The 26492-nt window shown below is 42.1% G+C and overlaps 1 protein-coding gene across 1 annotated transcript in view; it reads right to left on the minus strand.

The window, feature by feature from the left end:
• Window positions 1-26492, minus strand: part of LOC117441582 (zinc finger protein 271-like) — a 450813-nt gene that overhangs the window by 345102 nt on the left and 79219 nt on the right. The gene's annotated exons all lie outside the window — the stretch shown is intronic.

Genomic DNA, 26492 nt, shown 5'->3' on the forward strand with positions numbered 1-26492 from the left:
GTCACGTGTGGGATTGAATATTAAATTAGTTTAGATGTATTGTCCCCAGGGGGACATTCATTTGCAGAGCTCAGTGAAAACAAGATGAAATCAACAAAAAATAAGACAGACAACTTCAGATAGCACCAAACAGGATGGTTACTTGTTATTATTTAGGGCTGCCTGTAGGGATCAGGTTTTTGCCAAAGCGAGCCCTTTCACTAGAATAATAATATGTTATGTATTATATCAACCGTATCGGTACAATGAGCGACATCTAGTGACGGATTTTGGAACATTGATTTGATTTTTCTCATGGCAGTTAGACTAGAGACAAACCAGGGGACTATATTTGTATTTTTAATCTGTGTCTGTCCATTTGGTGTAGTATTTTATCCAATATTACATTTGGTTTATATCACTTTCTTATGAAATGCCAGGTTTTAGGCCTTGATTTGAACATTCAATCCTGAAAATAATTGTTCTTTAATCCTGACATGACTAGAGTAGATAGTAAGTAAGTAAATCTGTATAGGAAGACGAGATAAAGGTCCCATGTAATGCTTTTCCGGTTATCACCCATCCCCTTGTGTGTTATGAAGGTTTTTATGCATGTAAACGGTCTGCAGAGTCAAAAACCCTCAAAGTACACCCTGTAGGGAGTAAAACTCTAACGAAAATACCTGTCTATGCTGCCCCAGAACGCCTCGTTGGAGATTTCTCATTTACTTCCTGGGTATCGCTACGTAGGGATACCAGTAGCCACGCCCAGAGCTATGGCCGCACCCTCTGCCAGCCTTTCACGAAACAAAGCTTCCAAAACCTTTCAGCAATTCATGCCGGATATGTACAGCGTAGGGCACTGAAGAACGATATGTCATATTCATTATGCTACACAAACATTATATTGCAGTTTTGGTGTCGTCAACTCCGTTATCTAATACGCAAAAAGACTGCAAAAATGCATCTATGATTATTTTTAGTATTTTCGATCTTTCCAATCCTGACAAGAGATCTCTCTCGTCTGCGTGGGAGGGGGCGGGGCAGTTTGCGGCACACATGCGGCTGCTACATGCAACACACACACACACACACACACACACACACACACACACACACACACACACACACACACACACACACACACACACACACACACACACACACACACACACACACACACACACACACACACACACACACACACACACACACACACACACACACACTACTCCTGCTTTGTTTGGACCAGTGGGAGATTTCGGGCACAGAACCTGTAAGTATTCATTGTTGTTTGTGTATTTATGATGTTTAAAACAAACAAGGTATCTACCACGACTGTTTAAATGGGTAAACGTTTTTCGGACTGCTAAGTTGGGATCACGGAGAAATGCTCTCCGCAGACCCATGCTCACAGCGTTATAAACCTTTTTCTTGCTCAATATCAAGCCACACTTATTGTTTTTACTTCGGCTGTGAGTGTTTGTGTGTGCTCAGGATGAGTTTCGCTTGTTCTCGCTGTATCTATCTCCGGCACGGAAGCCCTATCTGCTCCTCACAGCAGTTCCTCACGAGCAGCTGCACGTCGCTTGACCAATCAGAGCACACTGGGCTCACAGGGAGGGGGGGCTCCAACAAGCCGTTTAGGACAGAGAGTGAATACCGGTGAATACACATACGTTACAGAGATGCTGAATGAGAAACTAATGTGAGTTTGGAAAATTGGGTAGGGTTAGGGTAATGTTGTGAATCGAGTGGCCTGTGTTCGTCGTCCATTACATACGCCTGCCCATACCATAACCCCACCACCACCATGGGCCACTCCATTCACAACATTACCCTAACCCTACCCCTACCCCTCACACCAGATACTGCCTGGTTTTCGGACCCCCCCCAGACCCCCCCAATAAAGCAACACTGCACGTTTCAGAGTGGCCTTTTATTGTGGCCAGCCTAAGGCACACCTGTGCAATAATCATGCTGTCTAATCAGCATCTTGATATGCCACGCCTGTGAGGTGGGATGGATTATCTCGGCAAAGGAGAAGTGCTCACTATCACAGATTCTTTCAGATTTGTGAACAATATTTGAGAGAAATGGTTATTTTGTGTTTATAGAAAATGTTTTAGATCTTTGAGTTCATCTCATGAAAAATGGGAGCAAAAACAAAAGTGTTGCGTTTGTATTTTTGTTCAGTGTATGTATGCTGATGACACTATTGTATACTCATGTGGTCCTTCTCTGGATATGGCCGTTTCCAATTTAAAATCTGATGTCATCACGCTGCAGCGTGCACTTCTTCATTCCAAACTGCTTTTGAACAGTAAGAAAACCAAAGCAATGCTTTTTGCTCGCAAGTCAGCGTCCTCTTGCTTCTCCATTGACACCCTTGATGGCGTCTGTTGAGTTTGTCGATACCTACAAATATCTGGGCTTTTGGTTGGACAGTAATCTGAACTTCAAACACCACATTGAAGTTCTAACAAAGAAATTGAAATTCACTATTGGCTTCCTTTACAGACTTAAATGTTGTTTTTCAACTTCATCCCGTAAAAGGTTGGTCTCTGGCTTATTCCTGTCCCAGCTGGACTGCGGTGAAACCATCTATAGATTTGCCTGTCCCTCTGTTTTGGCCAAACTTGACCCACTCTACCATGCTGCGCTGTGTTATATATCAAATGCACCCTATAGGACTCATCATTGCAAACTGTATAGCCTAACTGGATGGTCCTCACTTACTATGCGTAGGATGCAGCATTGGTTTTTATTAATGTAAAGCCATTTTAGGAAAGCTTCCACTGTACATATGTGCCAGATCTGCTCCAGTTTGTGACTCTTACAGCGCCTGGATACAGTTCCAGGTTCCTGCCGTGCGGACTGAGGCTGGAAAAAGGAGTCTTTTTTATGATGGTCCTTGGTCTTGGAATGACCTTCAATCACGCCTCAAACTTACGGCACTTGTCTCAATAGCATGTTTTAAATGGAAGTTGTCTGAAGTCCTTACCACCAGCTGCTCTTGCAGTAATAAGTAGTGCACCTTTCTTACTGTCCTAATGTGCTCAATGTAGTGACTGCTTTTTTTCTTTTGTTTTCTTAGTTATGTTCTCTGTATTTTATACGTTTGTGTTCTGTGTAATGTTGCTGCCTTCTTGGCCAGGTCAGCAATGCAAATGAGATTCTATCTCAATGCTTTTATCTGGTTAAATAACAATAAAATAAAAAAGCTGGTTCAGGTCTTATCTATCAAAACGGTCTCAGTTTGTATCTGTCAATGATGAATCCTCATTACAAACTACAGTCAGTCATGGAGTACCGCAAGGGTCTGTACTTGGACCCATCCTGTTCATCATATATATGCTACCATTGGGCAATATCATAAGGAATAACTCCATCAATTGTCATTGTTATGCAGATGATACACAATTGTATCTATCAATTAAACCAAATAAACAATTTCCATTAGTTAAACTGTAAGAATGCTTCACAGACATAAAGACATGGATGACCAGCAACTTTCTATTATTAAACTCTGACAAAACAGAAGTCATTATACTTGGCCCCCAGCACCTTCAGAACAAACTGTCCAACAACATTCTTCGGATGGTATTACCAAGTCTTGGTGTTATCTTTGACGAGGATTTGTCTTTTAAATTCCATATAACAAATTTCAAGGACTGCCTACTTCCATCTACGGAATATTGCAAAAATCAGGCACATCCTAAATGACAACAATGCAGAAACACTAATCCATGCTTTTATCACCTCCAGGCTGGATTATTGCAATTCCCTTTTATCAGGCCGTCCAAACTCTTCATTAAAGACCCTTCAATTCATACAAAATGCTGCAGCACGGGTTTTAACAGGAACAAAGAAGATGGACCACATCACTCCTGTTTTAGCAGCCTTTCACTGGCTACCAGTTCAGTCCAGGATTGATTTTAAAATACTTTTACTCATTTACAAAGCGCTCAATGGTCAGGGACCATCCTACCTACAAGATCTTTTAATCTCCTATTGCCCCTCTAGGGCATTAAGATCCCAGATCAGGTGCTAGAGCTTTCAGCTACCAAGCCCCGTTCCTCTGGAATCAACTTCCAGTGACGATTAGGGAGGCAGACAGTGTCCACACATTTAAGAGTAGGTTTGTGACGAAGGTAACTTCGTCACTGTGAACTGACGGCTTCGGGCCCGGTAACTCAGCACTTTAGTGAACAGTTTTGCACTTTATTAGTGTGATTGCACAGTACCGTTTGGCATGGCATATTTGCACATTTTATATAATTTATACTAATTATTGAGATAGTAGTTATTAAAGGATTAAACCGTATTAATTGAAATGTCGTCTGGCAGGTGCTGGTCGGGTCCTCGGCTCCGCCTGACAAGATAGGGGAGTTAGCGAGAGCTCCGAAAGTGCTTATGCTGGGGTAGAATGACAGCGTTAAAGATAATCCGGGTGCACATAATATGTGGGGGGGGGGGGGGGGGGGTGTATACATCATAGCGTTAAGTGGCATTAATTGTACAAGTGCTGACTGCGTTTAGTTGGGTTTGTATGTGTGTAATTCTGTTCAGTTATACGTTTGTGTTTGAAAAGTGTTCCCCCTCCCGTTATGTCTGTTACCGGATTGTGTGCACCTGGTGCCCTGTGCTGTCTCCTCCCCCTCCCCTGTGTCTAGTGGCTGATTAGTGTGTGTGGGTATTTAGGCTCTGTTTCCCTGGCTGTTAGGGGCAGGGAGTGTGTGTGAGATCCTGGTGGCTGCAGGCTGGGCTCACGTGAACAGCAGCAGCAGGATTGAGGCTGTGTGTGTAATGTGTTCATGTTTTAATAAATGCCACACCGGGTTGTATTTTTGGACGTTCTGCCTCCTTGCTTGGTCGGGCCGCTCAATTGTCAGCTTCACAAGGTTAAACACTTTCCTCTGTAGTACAGCGTACAGTTAAGACTGATTTTAAACCCCCTTTTAAGCATCCTTCTCATGGACCCTTCGTTTTATGGAATTGTATTTATTGTACTCTAACTGTTGTTGTGTCATTGTGTTATGTTCCTTTTTAAATTGGTATTTTCACATTGATCTTGTAAGATACGTTTGTTGTTTTTACAGTGTTTTACATTTCCAATTGTGTTTGTTGACTTGTGAAGCCCTCTGAGACAGATAGGATTTGTGATTTTGGGCTATATAAATAAACTTCACTTGACTCCCGGAAGCAATGACTCTTCTCCACATACATGGGTCTGTCGGTGTGTATTCGTTTCTGCTTCTGTTGGTCTGATATAAAAGCAGCAGCTGAGAGAGGAAAAAAGGTCTTAGGTTTATATATATGTCTTCATATTATTATAGTCTTGAAGATACATGAATTTTTCACTATTGTTCCTGTAAAATGTCTTTGAGTCCAATGTTCCCACTTTCTGTTGAGTTGTGTTTCTTGTAATCTCAATTTATGAATCATTTTTTCCATCAAAAATATTTCTTCCACGATTGTTACCCATTGGTTTTTCGCTGGTGGTACTTCCTTACCCCAATTTCCTAGTGAAAGCTTTCTTGCTGGATATTAGCAGAATTTGTATCAACTATCTGTCACTTGCAATACTTTCCTCAGCACATTTACATAAATAGAGTACCAAACTACTTTTAGAAACCTCATACCCTATTTGACATATTTCCTGACTTATCATTCCCCAAAACACAATTACAGTTGTATTCAGTTGAAGAGCAAGACTCCTGAGCCTTGCCGACTAGCCCACACATCTTCTGGCCAGCGCAGAGCAGCACAATGCGCTCAAATGCACCAAAGTAGGTCTCCACTTCTGACTCATGAAAAACAGGGACCAACTGTAATGTGTATCTTGATGATGTGGTTGTCTTTTCCAACAATTGGACTGCCCATACGGCTAGCCTCACATGTGTGTTTCAACGACTTGCAGAGGCCTCGCTGACACTGAATCTGGCAAAGTGTGAGTTTGGCAAGGCCACTGTCACCTATCGAGGCAACCAAGTGGGACGTGGGCAGGTGAGGCCCGTGGATGCTAAAGTGGAAGCTATCCTTTAATCCCCATGTTGCTATCACACACATCTCATGTTTCAGGGTTTCCTTCAGCAAAGGCACGACCTGAACTTCTAGTAATCCGTACTTAAAATAGGTTTCTTTAGTTCAAGGAAATAGAAGACATACATTATAATCCATCTGACGGATTATTTATATAAAAGTACTACATGGAGCAGCATGTTATTTTTATTTTTGAAATAATTGTGAAGAAAAAATATTAAGCTAATTCTTGTGTTGAGCAGTGGCGGCGCTAGGGGTGGGCTACTTGGTCTCAAGCCCCCGGATGTTTTCTGAAAAGCCCCGAATGTTTCACGTAAAGCAACCCCTACCCGCTCCACAACTTCAACATTCTGACTAAGCCCCGGATCTCCTACAATCCTAAATCCACCTCTGATGTTGAGGTGTAGGAGATATGGCTGTGGTATTCACACTCATTCTGTCACGCTGTTAACACTTCGACTGACTCTGCAGACATATCTTCAAGTCCATGTTTGGCTCTATGCAGTGCACTTTGAATGTTAGCCTTGTTCCCGTTGTTGACCAAAGTTATTTTGAAATGTCCCTGGCAAAAGTGTGTGTATTTTTAATTATCACCCAATAAAATGACAATATTTTGATAAATGCTAAAGATGTGGAAGACATTATCCAACATCTGAAATCCTCCTCCTGTAGCCTTGACATCATCCCGACAGGATTTTTCAAAACTGTTTTTCAATGCTTGGCCTCAGATATACTACGCATAGTAAACAAGTCTCTTCAATCAGGTGTATTTCCACAGGCCCTGAAAACTGCAATAATTAAACCGCTCCTAAAAAAGCATAACCTGGACGCAACCATAATGAATAAGTACAGGCCAATATCAAACCTTCCCTTTTTAAGCAAATTGATTGAAGAAGCAGTTTTTCAACAGTTGAGTAATTTCATGTTTTTAACTGACAGTTTTGATGTGTTTCAGTCGGGCTTTCGACCTAACCACAGCACTGAGACTTCACGTGTTAAGGTCTTAAATGACATCCATTTGAACACAGACAGTGGCAGAATATCAGTGTTAGTATTATTAGATCTCAGCTCTGCCTTTGATACTGTTGACCACCAGAGATGGGGTCGTTACTAAAAAAAAGTAATATGTTACATATTACTTTAAAAAAAAGTAATATATTACACTACTTCGTTACTCTCGTTACTTTACTCGTTACTTTACTCGCAGGGCCGGCCCACCCCTCCCTACAGGCAGATCACGCAGACTGCGGCGCACCTACAGTGTAAGCACGCCACAGTTTTGCCTCTGCGAGACTCCACTTGCACCCCCAATTACTATTGCATTAAGGAAGACATAACACAAGTCTTTCTTTGTATATGCTCTAAAATAGGCTACCAGCTAGCACAACAAGCTAACAGTCTGTGAAACGTAAAGACACTAATTAATTAAACCAGTTCAAGACGCATTATTCTTATCATTCTTTATGAGTGCAGTAACGGTAAGGTATCTAATTACTTATTTATTTAGTATTCCATAACTTAGTAACAGCGATGGTCAAACTAAAGTGGTAGAGACATGGCAGAATTCCTACAATGAAGCGGGACATTGAACTGTTCACCCGTGAGAGGGCGATCAACAAAAGAGAGCGAGCGGCCCGTTGAGGGACTGCAGGTGGAGATGTCGTCTCGCAAGTCGCGCAGATTACATAGACCTACATGTATATAAACCTGCGGCGGAAACCCCTCTTGTCTGTCAGTGAGTGAGATTATTTTATAAAAGTAACGAAGTAACGCGTGTCGGGGCAATGTTAGTAACTGTAGTGTGATTACTGAATTATAAAAGGCAGTAGTGTAACGCATTACACTACTTCGTTACCGACAAAAGTAATATTATTACACCCAACTCTGTTGACAACATATTGCTAGACCGTCTTGAAAACTGGGTGGGAGTTTCAGCAACGGCTCTAAACTGGTTTAGCTCCTACTTAAAGGACAGAACAAACTTTTTCTCAATAGGCAATTACAAATCAACCCTGATAAATATGTCATGCGGGGTTCCTCAAGGCTCCATCTTAGGACCTTTGATTTTTAATATTTATATGTTACCTCTGGCTGAAATTATTAAACAGAGCGATCTAAGCTATCACATCTATGCAGACAACACCGAGATGTATATTAAAATTACACCGGGAGACTATTCTCCGATTAGAAGACTGAGCAAGTGCATTGAGCACATCACTGACTGGATGACTCAGAACTTTCTCGAATTGAACAAACAAAAAACTGAGATCATTGTTTTTGGAGCAAAGAAGGACAGATTAAAAGTCATCACAGAGCTTCAGTCGGCAGACTACAAAGTAACTCACAAAGCAAGAAATCTGGGTGTAGTGATGGACTCAGACACAGTCACATTACAACAGTTATTAGGTCTGCATATTATCACCTGAAGAATATATCAAGGATTAAAAAACTAATGTCACAACAGGACTCTTAGTCAAGTGAGCTTGTTTTGGTTCAGCACATCTGACCCGGAGAACCGGCTGTCGTTGGTCATATGATACTCAGTAAAGGAAACAGAGTTACGATGCCAGTAACCCCTTTACATTGGCACATTACTGTGGAATGGAAACATCTCATTCCTCTCATTTCAGATGTTATGGTTACATCTTGATGTTGGTTGCATTCACACTAATAATCCTGTGAAGGAAATGCGAGAGCTTCAAGTCAAGCATCAAGGACATCATGTTTCAAACGAGCAGATGCAGAGAGAAAACTCAAAGACGCTTTCAGTTGGATGTATTCTGGAAACTGGATACAATATTTTAAATGGAATGAGAGTTGCTCACCATTTTCTGGTGCGATGACATCGTGATGTATTGTGTAGTTGTTTGGCCCCGCCAGCCCACCCCATGTGCTTCACATTGAGAGGTCAAACACATCAAAAGTGCTTCAGTCAGCTATGAAGACCTTTCACAAATGAACTCTTTAAAAGGTTCACAGTCCAACAAGAACATAAGGACCTTTTATAGCAAGTCAAAAGACAAAGCTTTGTTTAACATTACAGTGCTGCAGTTTGACATATTAGCAGCATGGCTGACTCAATCAATGAAAACAAGAAAACAAGGACCTTTTATAGTAAGTCAAAAGGCCACTGTCCCCATAGCAACCAAGTGGGTCGTGGGCAGGTGAGGCCCGTGGCTGCTAAAGTGGAGGCTCTCCTTTAATCCCCATGTTGCTCACACACATCTCATGTTTCAGGGTTTCCTGACCTGAACTTCTCGTAATCCGTTCTTAAAATAGGTTTCTTTAGTTCAAGGAAATAGAAGACATACATTATAATCCATTGTACTGATTGTTTAATTAAAAATACTACAAGGAGCAAAATGCTATTATACTTTTGTGTATTTTGAATTGTCACCCAATAAAATGACAATATTTTGTAATTTGCAATCTCCTGTTTGTAATATTTACATTCAAAGACGTTACATTTATTTTAAGATTGAAGTGTCACATCACACTTACACTGGGGTTTTGAGCGGACACAGTGTCATACTTAATTAGTTTTTCTTTTATGTCAATCCAAAATATAAATCCAATGTGTGGCTTTGGTGTGCTTGATATGCATTCATATTATTATTATTATAATTATAATTATAATAATCTCTCAGCAGGTTCAGCTGCTGCTTCAGATGGAGATAACTACCAATGATACCAGAGTGTATTCTACTATCTCAGTCTTGCATGCGGCCTCCAAAGATAGCTCACAAGGGAAAGCTTGTCTTGGATTAGGATTCATTTCTCTATTTTTGTGCCAGTTTTACCGGTTAACATTAAAGGGACTTGAGTCACACACATTTGCTTTGGTCTCGCTGTTTCCTTGATAGCTGCCGATGCAACCATTTGTCAATTATTTTTTTTTTTAATCATTTCTGCTTCCTGGCTGGCTGAATACATTGTAATATGTTCAATGATCCCATTTTAGGGAGTTTACACTAGCATTACTTTCTAGTCTGTATTATTTAACAAGTTAACTGTCTATTCAAATCAAATCAGGTTTAATTTATATAGCACATTTAAAAGCGAGTTGTGGTCGAGCCAAAGTGCTGTACATGTAATAACACTTTACTACATCACAAAAAAAGACAATAATTTACAACAGAAATATAAAAACAAAAACACAGGGAAAAGTCAGGAGTCGTGCTCCGCTCTGACTAGAAGGCCGGAGAGAAGAAGTGAGTCTTAAGTGTTGAGTTAAAACCCCAGGGTCTGGGCCGACCTCACATGGAGGGGCAGAGTGTTCCAGAGCCTGGGGCCCGCCGCTGCGAAGGCTCGGTGCCCTCGGGGTTTGAGCCTGGTCTTAGGCACTACCAGCAGCAGCTGATCAGCCGACCTTAAGGCTCTGCCTGGGGTGTAGCGATGGAGGAGTCCGGCTACATAGGAGGAGCCAGCCCATTTAGGGCTTTGAAAATGAATAAAAGGAGTTTAAAATCTATTCTGAACCGAACTGGAAGCCAGTGCAGTGAGGCCAGAATTGGGGTGATATGGTAGCGCTTTTTATGGCCAGTGAGAAGACGTGCAGCTGCGTTCTGAACTAGCTGGAGGCGTCTGATTGAGGCCTGGTCCATACCCACATACAGAGCGTTGCAGTAATCCAGTCTCGAGGTAACAAAGGCGTTAATAACCCTTTCTAGGTCTTTGAAAGATAAAAATGACTTGGTCTTAGCCAATAGTCGTATTTAAAAAAAGCAGGTTTTGACTACGGAGCTGACCGGCTTATCAAATTTAAAAGACCCATCGAAGGTCACTCCTAGGTTCTTGACAGAGGGGAGGATGTTTTCAATCAGAGAGGAGCCCAGAATATCAACCGGAGAGGCTGGAGGTCGGGGTCCAAAAAAGATGACCTCTGTCTTGCTCTCGTTGTTAAGGACATTTTGCTCAGCCAGGACTGGATCTCTGTCAACGGCTGCAGTGAGTCGTTGACATGTGCTTTGAGAGGCAGATAGGTCCGTACAGCGTCGGCGTAACAGTGGAAGGGATGTTGTGTTTACTGATCATTGAACCGAGGGGCAGTTCAGTAGAAAGAGGAGGTTTATTTACGCTCAATTGTTTTTAAACCCTTTCGTCCCCAAAGCTTTACAACTCCAGAATGCTCTAGAAGCCCAGCTTTATGCAGGGTCGAGGTCGATTAGAATCATTTAAAACAAGTGAAGGCGATTTCAAAGTTCACAGGTAATCGCGGCATATGAGCTACCTGAATCCAAACGAGCTTTAAAGTGGCCTATATGCTTTTTGGGGTTTTCCCTTTCTGTAGTTATACAGGTTTGTGTGCAAGATAATGGTCTGCAAAGGCTAACATCCCAACGTGTGTTCCAGAGGGATTGAGTGTGGGTGTTTATACTAGAGAATAGTGCAGGCACCCCATCACTACAGGTAAAGCGGATCTTATTCCACTCCCAATACAAAGGCATGAGTATTGCCCTCCGATGTTCAGTGACAACATGTGTCAAGCTTCCCGAACATGTGTTTTCCACGTGTTGCACACTGAGCAAACCTAATTATGGTTTAAAGAAAGCGTGGCGACAGATGCTCTCCCAAAAAATACACAGACACACACACCACCCTCTGCCCCTCCCCCTGAAAGCCCTGCCTCCCCACACGACTAATACCCCCCCCTAGTTTCAGCAGAAACCCTTAACATTCAATCAAACTCGTTGCACACGCGTTGCCTGACCTGTGAGGAGAGCCCTGTCCTGATAGGAAAGACCTCCAGAGAAGTGTCTTCTTCCATAGAGAGGATCCTCTACGCCTCTCCAGGCCGGCTGGCTCAGCTCACTCAGATCGGTACCGACCCAGAGTGCACACAACACTGCACAGAGACAGAACACACAGATAATAAAACAACATCTGCTGATACTTTATATAATGAATGATGATGAGAAGATGAACATGTTGCACTAGTGGCTTTCTCCGGACACATTTGGTGTTGGTGTGCGATCTTGGCTCATAGACCTGGCCAGCAGTTGGATCTAGTTGACAGCTCACAGAGTTGTATTGTGAACACGGACATGTTGATTACCCCATATATTAGATATTTACAGTATGGATCCCGAGCACATGGCAACTGCCAGATCGCGTTAATATGCATTAATTACCATTATAGCCTATAGGCCTGCAGATAATAGTTTAAAACGGTCTTTTAGGACGATATTGGTTTTTGGGGTCATTGAGGATGCTGAATCCATTTCTGCCGTTTTCAGGATCCAAAATTGCAGTTTGAACCAGAATGTGGCCATTCGGTATCCCTGGTGGGCCGACTTTTATGAATTTGATTGGATTCTGGATTATTCGGTTGGACAGTTTGATTTGTTTGAAAGACATCTCGCAGGATTCCAGTTCCCTTTGTGCAAAATGCTTTTCATGACCGGAGATCAGACTCTGAATTAACTTTGTCAATAAAATAGATTGAAATGAAATGTTATTTCTGGAGTGCCGAGAGGTTATTAATGGCGTTAACGTTCAGTGCTCTACTCTGTGGAAGTGACGTGGCCTTTGACCCTTCGTTGCACTCTTTTTTCCATCATCCTTCAGGGAGCTGTAGATGGAAAGGGACATTTCTGGAATGTGTTTGCAGGAATTCCTGGGAGCGTGCATGACGCTCGGGTTTTGAGGCTGTCCTCATTGTGGGAGTTGGCCAGTCGTGGCACCTACTCTCCACCTTGCACCAGGGACATTGGTGGGGTGAATGCTGGCTATTACATCCTGGGAGACGATGCCTATCCCTTGCAAAGCTGGCTCTTAAAACCCTCACGGCCAAAAGGTTCAAGGTTCTTTAATTTGTCATACGAACATAGCTACAGTGTAGTTATGACGATGACAATCTTAGGTCACTGGCTCCTCAGAGCAACACAACAACACAGATACACAGAAATATAGTGCAAGTGAATAGTGAATAGTGAGCGCCGCTCTCTTTGTGTAGGTTTGTTATTGTGTTCTCTCTTCTCTTTGAAATAAGGAGTGTGTTGTTTGAGTCGAGCACAACGAGGGTATTAAGATTGAACCATTTTTACTGCATGTATTATTTATCATGTATTATTCTTAATACCATTACAAAATAAATATGTCATGTAATAATGTTTTAGAGGAGGACCTCAAGCTAGCAAACTCAATTTCCTGCTTTAAATCTCTTAATATTAACTTTTATCTTTAGCTTTTCCTATTGCTTTAACTTCATGTTTGTATCTTCTCAAAATCAAGACTATGTGAATCTGAATTAGATTCAGATGATGGTGTTTATTATCTTTCTCTCTGCAGAGGGTTGCCTAGGCGATGCCATCTTTCTGTGTGATCGCTGTCGGGTGCAATTATTCATCACAAGAGATAAGATAAGTCAAAGATTTATTGATCCCAGTTTGGGAAGCGTTTTGTTGCAGCAGCATGTCATGGCATTGTACAATACAAATAAACATTTTAAAGATAAGAAATAAACAAGAAAGTACAAATGTTGCATTTACAAATGAACAATATATAAACAATATAATAACAATATATTCTCAGCCAGAGGTTATTTGTTTGTTTTATCACAGAGGCTCGTCTTGCAGAGGAGACGGGCCACGCCGGCTGCCCATCCCCCCTAGCACCTGGTCAAGACTGCAGGAAGGCTAAATTAAATGTCTGTGCTTGAGCGGCCCCCCCCCCCCCTCAAGGTCGCATCCATCTCCCTCGTCCGGGCAGCAGCAGCCGCTAAGCTCAGGTCAAAGGGCCATCTGGGCCAGGTGCCGTTCCTGCTGGGCCAGGTCCTGTTCATGATGCCGTTCCTGCTGGGCCAGGTGCCGTTCCTGCTGGGCCAGGTCCTGTTCATGGTGCCGTTCCTGCTGGGCCAGGTGCCGTTCCTGCTGGGCCAGGTGCCGTTCCTGCTGGGCCAGGTGCCGTTCCTGCTGGGCCAGGTGCCGATCCTGCTGGGCCAGGTGCCGATCCATCTGGGCCAGGTCCTGTTCATGGTGCCGTTCCTGCTGGGCCAGGTGCCGTTCCTGCTGGGCCAGGTGCCGTTCCTGCTGGGCCAGGTCCTGTTCATGGTGCCGTTCCTGCTGGGCCAGGTGCCGTTCCTGCTGGGCCAGGTCCTGTTCATGGTGCCGTTCCTGCTGGGCAAGGTGCCGTTCCTGCTGGGCCAGGTGCCGTTCCTGCTGGGCCAGGTCCTGTTCATGGTGCCGTTGCTGCTGGGCCAGGTGCCGTTCCTGCTGGGCCAGGTCCTGTTCATGGTGCCGTTCCTGCGGGGCCAGGTCCTGTCCTCCTCGTTTCCTCTTGCCTGGGTGACAATAAGATGATTATAGCAATAACAATTAGCAATAAGAATGAAAAACACAGGACAGGTACAGGTCACACAAGGATATACGAATAGTCATCATTACCTGTGTTCGAGTCCGAGTCCAAGTCCGAGTCACCTAAGAAGAGTCCAAGTCGAGTCCGAGTCACAAGTCTTCATGTATTAACCTTCGTGGATGTATGTGTTGAAATGTAGCTGCTCCTCTACATTACTATTATCCTGTCATGTTATATTAATCTGTCTATTGAACTGCTGTGAAGCCAGTTTGGCTACAAGTCTTGTAATAGGTGCTATACAAATATAAAGCTTATTACTAATATTATTACTAATATTATTATTATTATTATTATTGTAAATGACCTTTAATATGTCTAACTATATTTAAAATGAGTTACCTTTTAGAGAAGTGATTACATTTGTATGCCAATATTTTCCTATGGTAAAGTTTTCGTTTTGCACTTTTATTTTGATAGTAATAAGATCAGGACTCTTATTTTGAAGGAACTTTTACCGGTTAAATCGCTTTACGGATAAAGATAATTTTTGTAGCTCCTCTGTTTACAAAAATTCTGTTTCTAAAAATGCTGCAAGCTCCGCTAGATATATGCGACACTAGGGATTATCGCGCGCAACGATTGTGACGATTCTCTCTGACCAATCAGCAGTCGAGAGTGTTGACGTCAGTAGTTTAGCATACTCAGCCCTGTTTGTTGGCCCGGAAAGAACCTCGATTTTATGGGGCCAGAACATCTGGAAATAGTACCCGCTAGCCCAGGGGTGGGAAAACTTTCTGGCTCGGGGGCCACTATGAGTTTTAAATTTGACAGACGACTGGGCCAGTAGCAGATCGGTAAAAAAATATTTAGCTGTCCACTCCTCATTATACACTCGGCACTCAATGTTGACTTTTCTTTTCTTTGGTCCACTCATTGTTACAGATGCAGGTTCAAAGGTGAATTAGGTTCAAAGGTGAATTATTGCATCATTGCGTCATCGTTTGCGTCATGACGTAACTGTTTACGTGCCTTCTTATGATATTGGTAGTATGTTTCGTGCCCGCAGCACGTCTTTTTGTCCGTTCGGCTCTTGGAAGACCGGAAGCTGTGGGGTTCATACAAACATGTTCTTACTCAATATCAAGCCATGATTATTGTTTTTATTTTAAATCGTATAATGTCGGACTTTTTTTGCCGTCTGTGAGAAAAAGAAATGGGGCTCAGAGCCTCAGAATACTGAAATCTGTATTCTTTAAAAATCTTTTTTTCCTTCTAATTTGTTATTCTTTTCTAAATAACACACTGTTATTTACTCACCAATAACACACAATTATCCTTGCTTTTATTTATTTGTTTAATTTCATAATCTCGGGCTTTTTTGGCGTCCGTCAGGAACTGAATTTCAAAATAAAAATAACCAGAAACAGACGTAGGCATTTCGAGCGATTACCCAAGATCCTCAGCTATGGTTGAAGCTCGCTGATTGGATGTTTTAGCCGCAATGCATGTTGGGATTTGGTGTTTATATGATATGAAATCGGAAAAACATTTTTTTTTTTGACCAAACAGTCGAACTGGAACATACCTCAAAGACTTCAGCCCACGGCCAAGTCGCACGTACGAACTGCGCATGCCAGGTGGCAATAACTCTCCTTACCAGCAGGCGGCGGTAGTGTGTATTCGTCATTCAAAAGACAACAAATAACAACAAATAGCGTGTGCATTCCATTTTCACTCTCGTCCATCACAGACTGTTTCACATAACGACTTATAATCTAAAACATGTTTGAAAATGAAAAATAATAGCCGTCTGTGTGTGCCTTCTTTATCGTTTGTTTGCGTACCTCCCTTCCGTTTTGCTTCTCATGCACTGAGTCGCTAAGCTGAACAGCCAATCAGAGTGATTTATTTTGCCGACAGCCGAAAAGATACGACGGTTCGGGACACACCAATCTGAGTATGGCGATAGGACGCTCATCGACGGCCAGACATCTATCAACGGCCGAAATCGGCTTGCTGTGTCAGGGGCTTAAGTCGCATTAAGACCAGAACATCCAGGTTCCAGAACAGCAGATATCCTGAAGCTGTCCGCCTCCTTAACACCATAAACATAGCACTGCCGTCCATCTGGTTATTGATGCTGCTGCTAACTTTCCTACAGGTGCTACCTTCATATCCTTAGTGTTCTCATGGGTTTCGTTTTGATCTTATTTGTTTTTATGCTTCTAAAATCATTCCATATGCATGGATATTTATTTTAGGTATCATGTGCTTTAAGGGTGAGAGTCAATAAAATATTGACTCTTAAGTTGAATCCCACTCTAAGTATATAGAAAATAACAGTTTGGTCTGCCGAACTCTGAAGGATGAATGTTTTAAACGTACTAGTCGTTGTGCCCACTGCTGTCCTAAACAAGACGTCAGCAGAGTGTTTCCTGATCCAGCCGGGCCGACAACAATCGTCACCTTCCCTGCACATCCCTTAAGGAAGGTCTCCAATGTCACTCTGGAATCCAAGAAGCCATAATCCCCATCGGGCTCTGTTTGGTGAAAATGTGTTTCAGTTCATGTCGAGCAGACTTCATTAATGCATGATTAGAATAATACTTTTTGTATGCATGCTTTAGGTGACATTAAGCTGTCTTTGGCTCTTGTCTGCTGTAACGATGTAAATGTATCCCCTGTGGGACTAATAAAGGTATTCTGATTCTGATCGCAAAATCCAAGCCAATACTATGCTGCGTTCATGGAGCTACGTGGAAGTGGGGAAGGACAACGCTTAATTGCGGATACGTAATTTCACATTATAGCAGTTTATTGCTCTTATACCGCAAGTGTTGCCAACTACGATGCTCAACAGCTCGCTTAACGGAACCTTGACGCTGGTATCAGTTTTGTTTCCCACCAATCACGGGAGTATTGTGTATAGAAAGTGTTGAGTTATATTTCTCGCGCTACCTTACATCCATGAAGGCAACATGACAGACAGGGCTGTCACTCAGGATGCCAAATTACTGGTTGGTAAGCCCCGCCCCCCCAGGACACATCAGCGCCACAAGTCTGAAAGCGAAAAAAAATGGAAACCTGAAAAAACAAGATTTGAAACTGAAAATAAATATTTGATTAAAAAATATTGCTGAACTGAATCAAAAATAATATTCAACCGGACAAATAATTTGAAATACTTATTTTTATTTTGAATACATCAATGTATTTTTCAAAGTTCAGGATAAAAACGTTCAAATAAATTGTATTTTTTTGAATGATCAAAGCATATGACCCTGATAGCTCCATACAGATCATGTTGCTCTTAGTCAAGTGAGCTTGTTTTGGTTCAGCACATCTGACCCGGAGAACCGGCTGTCATTGGTCATATGATACTCAGTAAAGGAAACAGAGTTACGATGCCAGTAACCCCTTTACATTGGCACATTACTGTGGAATGGAAACATCTCATTCCTCTCATTTCAGATGTTATGGTTACATCTTGATGTTGGTTGCACTCACACTAATAATTCTGTGAAGGAAATGCGAGAGCTTCAAGTCAAGCATCAAGGACATCATGTTTCAAACGAGCAGATGCAGAGAGAAAACTCAAAGACGCTTTCAGTTGGATGTATTCTGGAAACTGGATACAATATTTTAAATGGAATGAGAGTTGCTCACCATTTTCTGGTGCCATGACATTGTGATGTATTGTGTAGTTGTTTGGCCGCGCCAGCCCACCCCATGTGCTTCACATTGAGAGGTCAAACACATAAAAAGGGCTTCAGTCAGCTATGAAGACCTTTCACAAATGAACTCTTTAAAAGGTTCACAGTCCAACAAGAACATAAGGCCCTTTTATAGCAAGTCAAAAGACAAACTTCTGTTTAACATTACAGTGCTGCAGTTTGACATATTAGCAGCACGGCTGACTCAATGGACTTTAACCGGGTGCCAAGTTCATTCGTCGATGCAGTATGACAAAGTTGACGCGTTGTGTGTGTACTACCAATCCGTGGGCGTTTGATGAGCTGCTTCTCTGAAGGCGGCGAAGAGGTCGTTACACTCGGACTGGAACTTTCACAATCATCGACAATGCAGAAAAAAACAAACACACACATAGTACAGAACAAATCCTGGAGATTACTGGAGCATTACAAGAAGAGTGTTGCATATGTTGCACATTACGTTCATCAAGACATGGAAATCAAAAATCAAAGGGAATACAGGGATCCTCTGCTGCGCCTCCCCTCTGTCACTCTTCCTGTCGAGTCGGTCCATGCTATCTGTGCTTTGGGGCTTCACTGTACATCAGATCATGATTATGAAACAAGAGGGAAGACAATCAAACAACAATGGTCACCTCAATACAGAGCACTGGAGCCTCCATTGTATTGATGCATGTGATCTTCCACGTCGGCCACGTTGTATTCCGGGAGCTGCTCTAGTTGTGTGCACAATAAGAAAAGACACAACAACAGCACCGTATCAAGTGAGCAGTCACCAGAGTTGGGTGTAACGCGTTACTTTGTAACGCATTACTGTAATAATATTACTTTGTCGGTAACGGAGTAGTGTAACGCGCTACTTTTATAATCCAGTAATCACACTACAGTTACTAACATTGCCCCGACACGCGTTACTTCGTTACTTTCTAAAATCAGTCATAATCAAACCTCAACAAACACCTGCAAAGAACACATGCTAGGTGAAGCTAATGCACATAGCTGTTGTTTATTTATATCACACACACACACACACACACACACACACACACACACACACACACACACACACACACACACACACACACACACACACACACACACACACACACACACACACACACACACACACACACACACACACACACACCACACACACACACACACACACACACACACACACACACACACACACACACACACACACACACACACACACACACACACACACACACACACACGTAGTTCTTCTTCTCTGTTTTCCGGTTGTTGCTTGTTTTGAATGACGAATACACACTACCGCTGCCTGCTGGTAAGGAGAGTTATTGCCACTCACGCATGCGCAGTTCGTACGTGCTCGGCTGAAGTCTGGCTCCAGTGCAACACATGGCCAACACGCAGGAGAACACGCTGACGCAACAGCGTGAGCAGAGATAGACTGCGCAAAATATACAGATAGCAGGAGACAGAGGACAGCCACGGTCAGATAGCAGGAGACAGAGGACAGCCACGGTCAGATAGCAGGAGACAGAGGACAGCCACGGTCAGATAACAGGAGACAGAGGACAGCCACGGTCAGATAGCAGGAGACAGAGGACAGCCATGGTCAGATAACAGGAGACAGAGGACAGCCACGGTCAGATAGCAGGAGACAGAGGACAGCCACGGTCAGATAACAGGAGACAGAGGACAGCCACGGTCAGATAGCAGGAGACAGAGGACAGCCATGGTCAGATAACAGGAGACAGAGGACAGCCACGGTCAGATAGCAGGAGACAGAGGACAGCCACGGTCAGATAGCAGGAGACAGAGGACAGCCACGGTCAGATAACAGGAGACAGAGGACAGCCACGGTCAGATAGCAGGAGACAGAGGACAGCCACGGTCAGATAGCAGGAGACAGAGGACAGCCATGGTCAGATAGGAAAACATTCAGGATCTGGATCAGTCTTCAATGGAAACTGAACTAAAGAGAACATTTGAAACTTTAGCAGTCTGCGTGATCTGCCTGTAGGGAGGGGCGGGCCGGCCCTGCGAGTAAAGTAACGAGTAAAGTAACGAGTAAAGTAACGAGTAAAGTAACGAATTACTTTATGTAGATAGTAACGAAGTAGTGTAATATATTACTTTTTTTTGAAGTAATATGTAATATGTAATATATTACTTTTTTTTAGTAACGACCCCATCTCTGGCAGTCACACATTGTTTACATGTAGTTAACAAATATAAGTATTTACACAAGTCTAATAAAACAATCAGGTGATCTCCTATCCACATACTTAAATGTAAAAAAAGGACTGACGGTTAAATCTAAAATATACTTCTGAATGTGTTCCCCTTTCGGCAACAACCAACAAACTAATTGTTAACGGAACAATGTGTTACCACCTTCTAGACGGCAGCACCGTGGCGTCTGGCCACAGCGCACACATGGCGAAATCAAAAGGTGCTTCCCAGTACACACTTCCTTGTCAAACCGTAGAGAGAAATGCAGCCATAAATCATCGTTGTTGAATTACCCTTACTACACTTTAGACGTGATCTTACCCTCGTCGTGTAAATTGTGGAACTGCTGGTCAATGAATTGGGCTGTCGTGAAATAAGTTTAAAATGGATAAAACTACAATATAATGAAACTCATGTTGGTATAATAATGAAAAGCATCATGTTGGTCTTCAAGAAGCAGCTTCAGGTTCACGTCTTTGTCTTCTGGTTTTGGAAAAGAGAAGTTTGTGTCCTCTCAGATGGAATGAACTTTTCTCAGCCACGGAAATAACATCATTTAGGCGGCATTTCCTATTCACTTCAAAGTGTGTTGAAATTACATGACTTGTTAGACGCTTTTATCCAAATCGACTCAACATACTCAGCACTGTGGTCGATCCCCACAGGAGCACTTTGGGGTGAAGGGTCTGAGGGACACAACGACATGCTGACTGCAGTAGGGATTGAACCTGCGACCCCAACAGCAAGGCTCTATCCACTGCGCCACTCAGTAGTCAGTTGACCACTGAAGCACATTGAACTTTTTATACTTACTATTTGCATTTCCAGCCACTGACATGAGCTCCAGATACTTTCACTTGAACAGAGTATTCCTACACTCTGGTACTTCTACCTTTACTCAAGAACAAGATCTGAGTACTTTTACTTTACTCAAGAACAAGATCTGAGTACTTTTACTTTACTCAAGAACAAGATCTGAGTACTTCTACTTTACTCAAGAACAAGATCTGAGTACTTCTACCTTTACTCAAGAACAAGATCTGAGTACTTCTACTTTACTCAAGAACAAGATCTGAGTACTTCTACCTTTACTCAAGAACAAGATCTGAGTACTTCTACCTTTATTCAAGAACATGATCTGAGTACTTCTACCTTTACTCAAGAACAAGATCTGAGTACTACTACATTTACTCAAGAACAAGATCTGAGTACTTCTACCTTTACTCAAGAACAAGATCTGAGTACTTCTACCTTTACTCAAGAACAAGATCTGAGTACTTCTACCTTTACTCAAGAACAAGATCTGAGTACTTCTACTTTACTCAAGAACAAGATCTGAGTACTTCTACCTTTACTCAAGAACAAGATCTGAGTACTTTTACTTTTACTCAAGAACAAGATCTGAGTACTTCTACTTTTACTCAAGAACAAGATCTGAGTACTTCTACTTTTACTCAAGAACAAGATCTGAGTACTTCTACTTTTACTCAAGAACAAGATCTGAGTACTTCTACCTTTACTCAAGAACAAGATCTGAGTACTTCTACTTTTACTCAAGTACCAGATCTGAGTACTTCTACTTTTACTCAAGAACAAGATCTGAGTACTTCTACCTTTACTCAAGAACAAGATCTGAGTACTTCTACCTTTACTCAAGAACAAGATCTGAGTACTTCTACTTTTACTCAAGAACAAGATCTGAGTACTTCTACCTTTACTCAAGAACAAGATCTGAGTACTTCTACTTTTACTCAAGAACAAGATCTGAGTACTTCTACTTGTACTCAAGAACAAGATCTGAGTACTTCTACCTTTACTCAAGCACAAGATCTGAGTACTTCTACTTTTACTCAAGTACCAGATCTGAGTACTTCTACCTTTACTCAAGAACAAGATCTGAGTACTTCTACCTTTACTCAAGAACAAGATCTGAGTACTTCTACTTTTACTCAAGAACAAGATCTGAGTACTTCTACCTTTACTCAAGAACAAGATCTGAGTACTTCTACCTTTACTCAAGAACAAGATCTGAGTACTTCTACCAACTCTTCTCTTGAACACATCCTTATCATAACACAACACGTTGTTGGCAAAGTACATGAAGGGAAGTAATAATAGTAAATATATTTCCAATTCGCTAATTTCTTGATAGGAATCAGAAATCCTTCCTTTCTTCCCGCGGCCGGTACATGTACACCGGTACAAGGAACAGCGCAGATTAAGACCAAATGAAAGACTAACTTTAAATAAAGAGGAACGCTCTCGTACGAAAGATAAAACTCCTTGTTGATATATCACGCCTCTTCCAATCAGTCATTTGTAACATCTGAACTATTTACAACGTGACAAACACGTATTCTGCTTGATTTCCACATGCAATGAATCCATTTCCATCACATCATAAGATGCTTGTGTCTGCTATTATAAAAGAGTTCCGTTGAACCAGTGATATAGTGTACTATTATTGAAATGTCAGTTAAGAATGTACGGTATAGTCAATATAAGTTACGATGGCGCAGCTATTTTGAATGCGTGTTTGTATTCATGCGCATGATTATATATCACACGACTCCTGTTTTGCGAGGTAAACATCGTTAATGCCTTAAGTCTGAATATAAAGTCGTATGAAGTATCGACGGAATGTGAACTTTGACCTCCAGCCTGACCTGGAATGTATGATAGCTGAGGTCATGTAAGGTAACGAGCATCACAGAGCCTTTATGCTGCGGCTGCACACAAAGCGTTTAGGCTGCTTTCAGCCATTATAGTTTCTGTTCATTTAATGGTTCAATAAAACCCGCTTTAAACTGATATAAAATAAGCACTCGCTAACCGCTGTGATCGCAGACGGCACCTTTCTGCAGCCACGACATTTATTTGAAAACGAAACCAAAGGAAAGTCTTTTGTTTTGTTTTGTTGTTGCGTTGGAGCTGCGCAGACACAGTCATTGAGAATTCACGACAGCCAGAAACAGTGGATGGTTAGAAAGCAAGTGTGTTTATTTAACATCGCTAACAAGTTATTTCAGTGATAACTGGGAAAAGATCGAAAGTACCGAAAGCGTTGGCAAAGCTGCCGTTCCCACACGTCCCCTACGGCAGCGTGTCCAAAGTACGGCTCACTTCTCATTGGCCCGCAGCAATTGCTAAAAGTATGATTGAATATGGCCCATACCAGAAACTTGTGCTTGTCTTATATTTTACGTGTTCTATATGTATATATATATATATATATACACACATTAATAAATGTCAATACGTTTTTTTTAAGATTATTATGAAAGACAAAATAAAAACCTTAGTAGGAATAAACCAGAATGTTCTGGTTCCTCTGTTATGAGAAAAAACAGACTATTATTATGCATATTCCGGCAGTATTACCGACCGCTGATTCAATACTTTTATGTGATCACTTATTTTGTTGCTACACATTGTCTGCCATGGACGTGTTCTTTGGTGTTATTTCAATACCTTGATTCTAGAAAGCCCCTTGTTTTATTTATCCTAATTTCATAATCCCGTTACCATCACTCCAAGTCTGTGAGGAAGGCTGCCAGGATTCTTAGAGGTTAGTAGAGGTTAGCTAAATAATATTTAATTTATTTATGCAGCATTTAAAAAAAAAAAAAAAAAAAAATGTGGCGCAAAGAAGCCAAATAATTGTAAAAAAAAGAACAAAAAGGTGAAAGAAGGGTAAAACTAGTCGAGCAACAAGTTATAAAAGACCGTTTAAATAACGTGATGTAACATCGAGGAAGTGTGGCTGAAAGGCCAGCGAGGGCGGGAGATGGGTGTGAGTTACATCCTGCGACACAGAGTGAAAGCTTCGGTTGGCAGTCCGCCATGTGCCTTGTGCTGCTTAGCTGAAGAATCCAGTCCAATCAGGACCCACTGCGGTAAGTGGTGGGGCCTCCTGAGCCGCACAGCATGTCTCACATTGCGCTATATGCAGCTTGGACTTAATCCGCCACATTAACACATCTTTGCTTGGCTGTGATCTGATTTGCTTCTTGAAATAAAGTGTTTCTCGAGTCTCAAATGAGTGAGTGATGTTGGGAGCCGGACTAAAGACAAGTCTATTCTATATGCGATAAGGCTCTCTTGTTGAGCTGCAGAGCCTTTCATTCTCACATTTGAAGACACAAAGAGACCATGAGTGGTCAAAGCGTTTTCACACCATGCAATCCAACTTGGTAACTCAGCTTTTTACATTCGCTTCAACAACTGTCTTGGGCCTCAACACGACACCCAACAGTTGACCTCCCATCTTCTCTCTTCCTTCTCCGTACACCAACACCCATCTAATTGCATTGAGCTGGTGCAATGAGATACTGTTGACACAGCACGACTATGGAGTGGGGGGGCTTTACAGCGAGCCATCGATCTGCTGCTTTCTCACCGCCCCTGCTCGGTAGAGAAAATCACATTATACTTTATATTCACACATTTACTATTTACAGTGTTTTAAAATGATCAGAATAGTCAGCGGAAAGGTGATTTCATCAGACTATTGTCTATGTGATGCATTTTCCCCGATGTGACCTGATGTGACCTCCCTGATGTGACCCTACTGTTTGACTTTATTAGTGCTTTTCCCTCGCTTGATAGATTCGGTAGATGTTAGAAACACTGACTAAATACATGTCTTGACATCCAAGGCACATCTCAAAGCAGTGTCGTGGCGAGAAAAAGAAAGAAGTGCTTGTATGTTTCCTACGGCTTAAAGCATTCCATTTTGGTCGGAACATTCTTTTCAATTTATCAATAGACGATCAACCTATCGACGGCGAGCCTTCTGACCTCCCACTCATTGATGACACGCCCAATTCTTTCACCTCCACACACATTTGGGAACTACTCAAATCACCTGATGGAGTATGACAGTGGGTAAAACAAGTAAAACAATAGACAATTTAAAAGCAATAAAAGCAACACTCGAAGCAACAGATGTTAAGACGCTAAGCAGAAGGGTGGGTTTTATGAAGCGATTTAAAGCTCCCCACAATGAACCGCCACTACTAATATGTAAAGGCACAAACAAGCACGATTACAAAAGAATGAGACCGTCATCTCCCTTAGCAACTCATCACATAAGGCAGGGATTCTCCCAAATGAAGTATCAGCAAAATATTAAATACCTCATGACCCATCCGTCATCCTTACCATATTTGGCACATCAGTCTGTTGAACTTCTGCAATGTAAGCAAGCCAGACTGAATATAAGGGGTCCACGGACGGCTGGAGGGGAGTGGTGGACGACCAGTGAGTGCCTGCTCGTGGTGAGGGGTCTTCTCTTCTGATTTCCATTTAACAAATCTGTTCAAATGTCATGATAATGTATTTATTGATATTCAAAGCAATCGTTGCTTTCCTCTGACGCAATATATCCTTTTCACTTAACTTTAAAATTAATCATTATTAATAATAATAATATTTCTTTTTATTTCCTGCACTGACTAATTATTTTCTTTTTCATTAGGTTTGTGGAATACGACATTTTTTCACAAGTGGGAAGAGTAAGGTAAGTACAACTTCTACCATTCACGTGTTTGTTGTGTTACGAGTGATCTCGGGTTTTAAAATGTAAAAGCTAGTGTTCATTTTTTACTTCAATCAGTCAACTGCATTTTATTTATACAGCCACATATAAGAATGAGCTTGAATAGTCTTTACAGTCTGTTCGCCAGTTGGACCTCTTTAATGGGGAAAGGGAATATACCTCGGGAATAGACCCTGAGGAGGGACCTCACGCCACACACGTGCACGAGACACACGTGCACGAGACATTTGGGGTGCGAGTTGAGCAACTTAATGTAATTACAGCAGGACGGGCGACTTGGGCCACATCATGTATGTACTGGCCACCAGGGGGCCGCAGATTCACTTGGAACACACACACACACACACACACACACACACACACACACACACACACACACACACACACACACACACACACACACACACACACACACACACACACACACACACACACACACACACACACACACACACACACACACACACACACACACACAAAAATTCCATGTATTGTATGTAATTATTAACAAATATACTAAGTCTGATCTTCATTGACATGTTTCGATCTCTCAGGAGCATCCTCTGAAGCCACTGAACAAACATCAGTTCACACACTATTTTAAACTATTGGAAAGCACGTGTGTGCATTGAGATGAACATTAAGAAGACATAAGCATGAAGTCATGAACACTACCC

The sequence above is a fragment of the Pseudochaenichthys georgianus genome, unplaced genomic scaffold (genome assembly GCF_902827115.2).
Source record: "Pseudochaenichthys georgianus unplaced genomic scaffold, fPseGeo1.2 scaffold_180_arrow_ctg1, whole genome shotgun sequence".
NCBI classification, from domain to species: Eukaryota; Metazoa; Chordata; class Actinopteri; order Perciformes; family Channichthyidae; genus Pseudochaenichthys; species Pseudochaenichthys georgianus.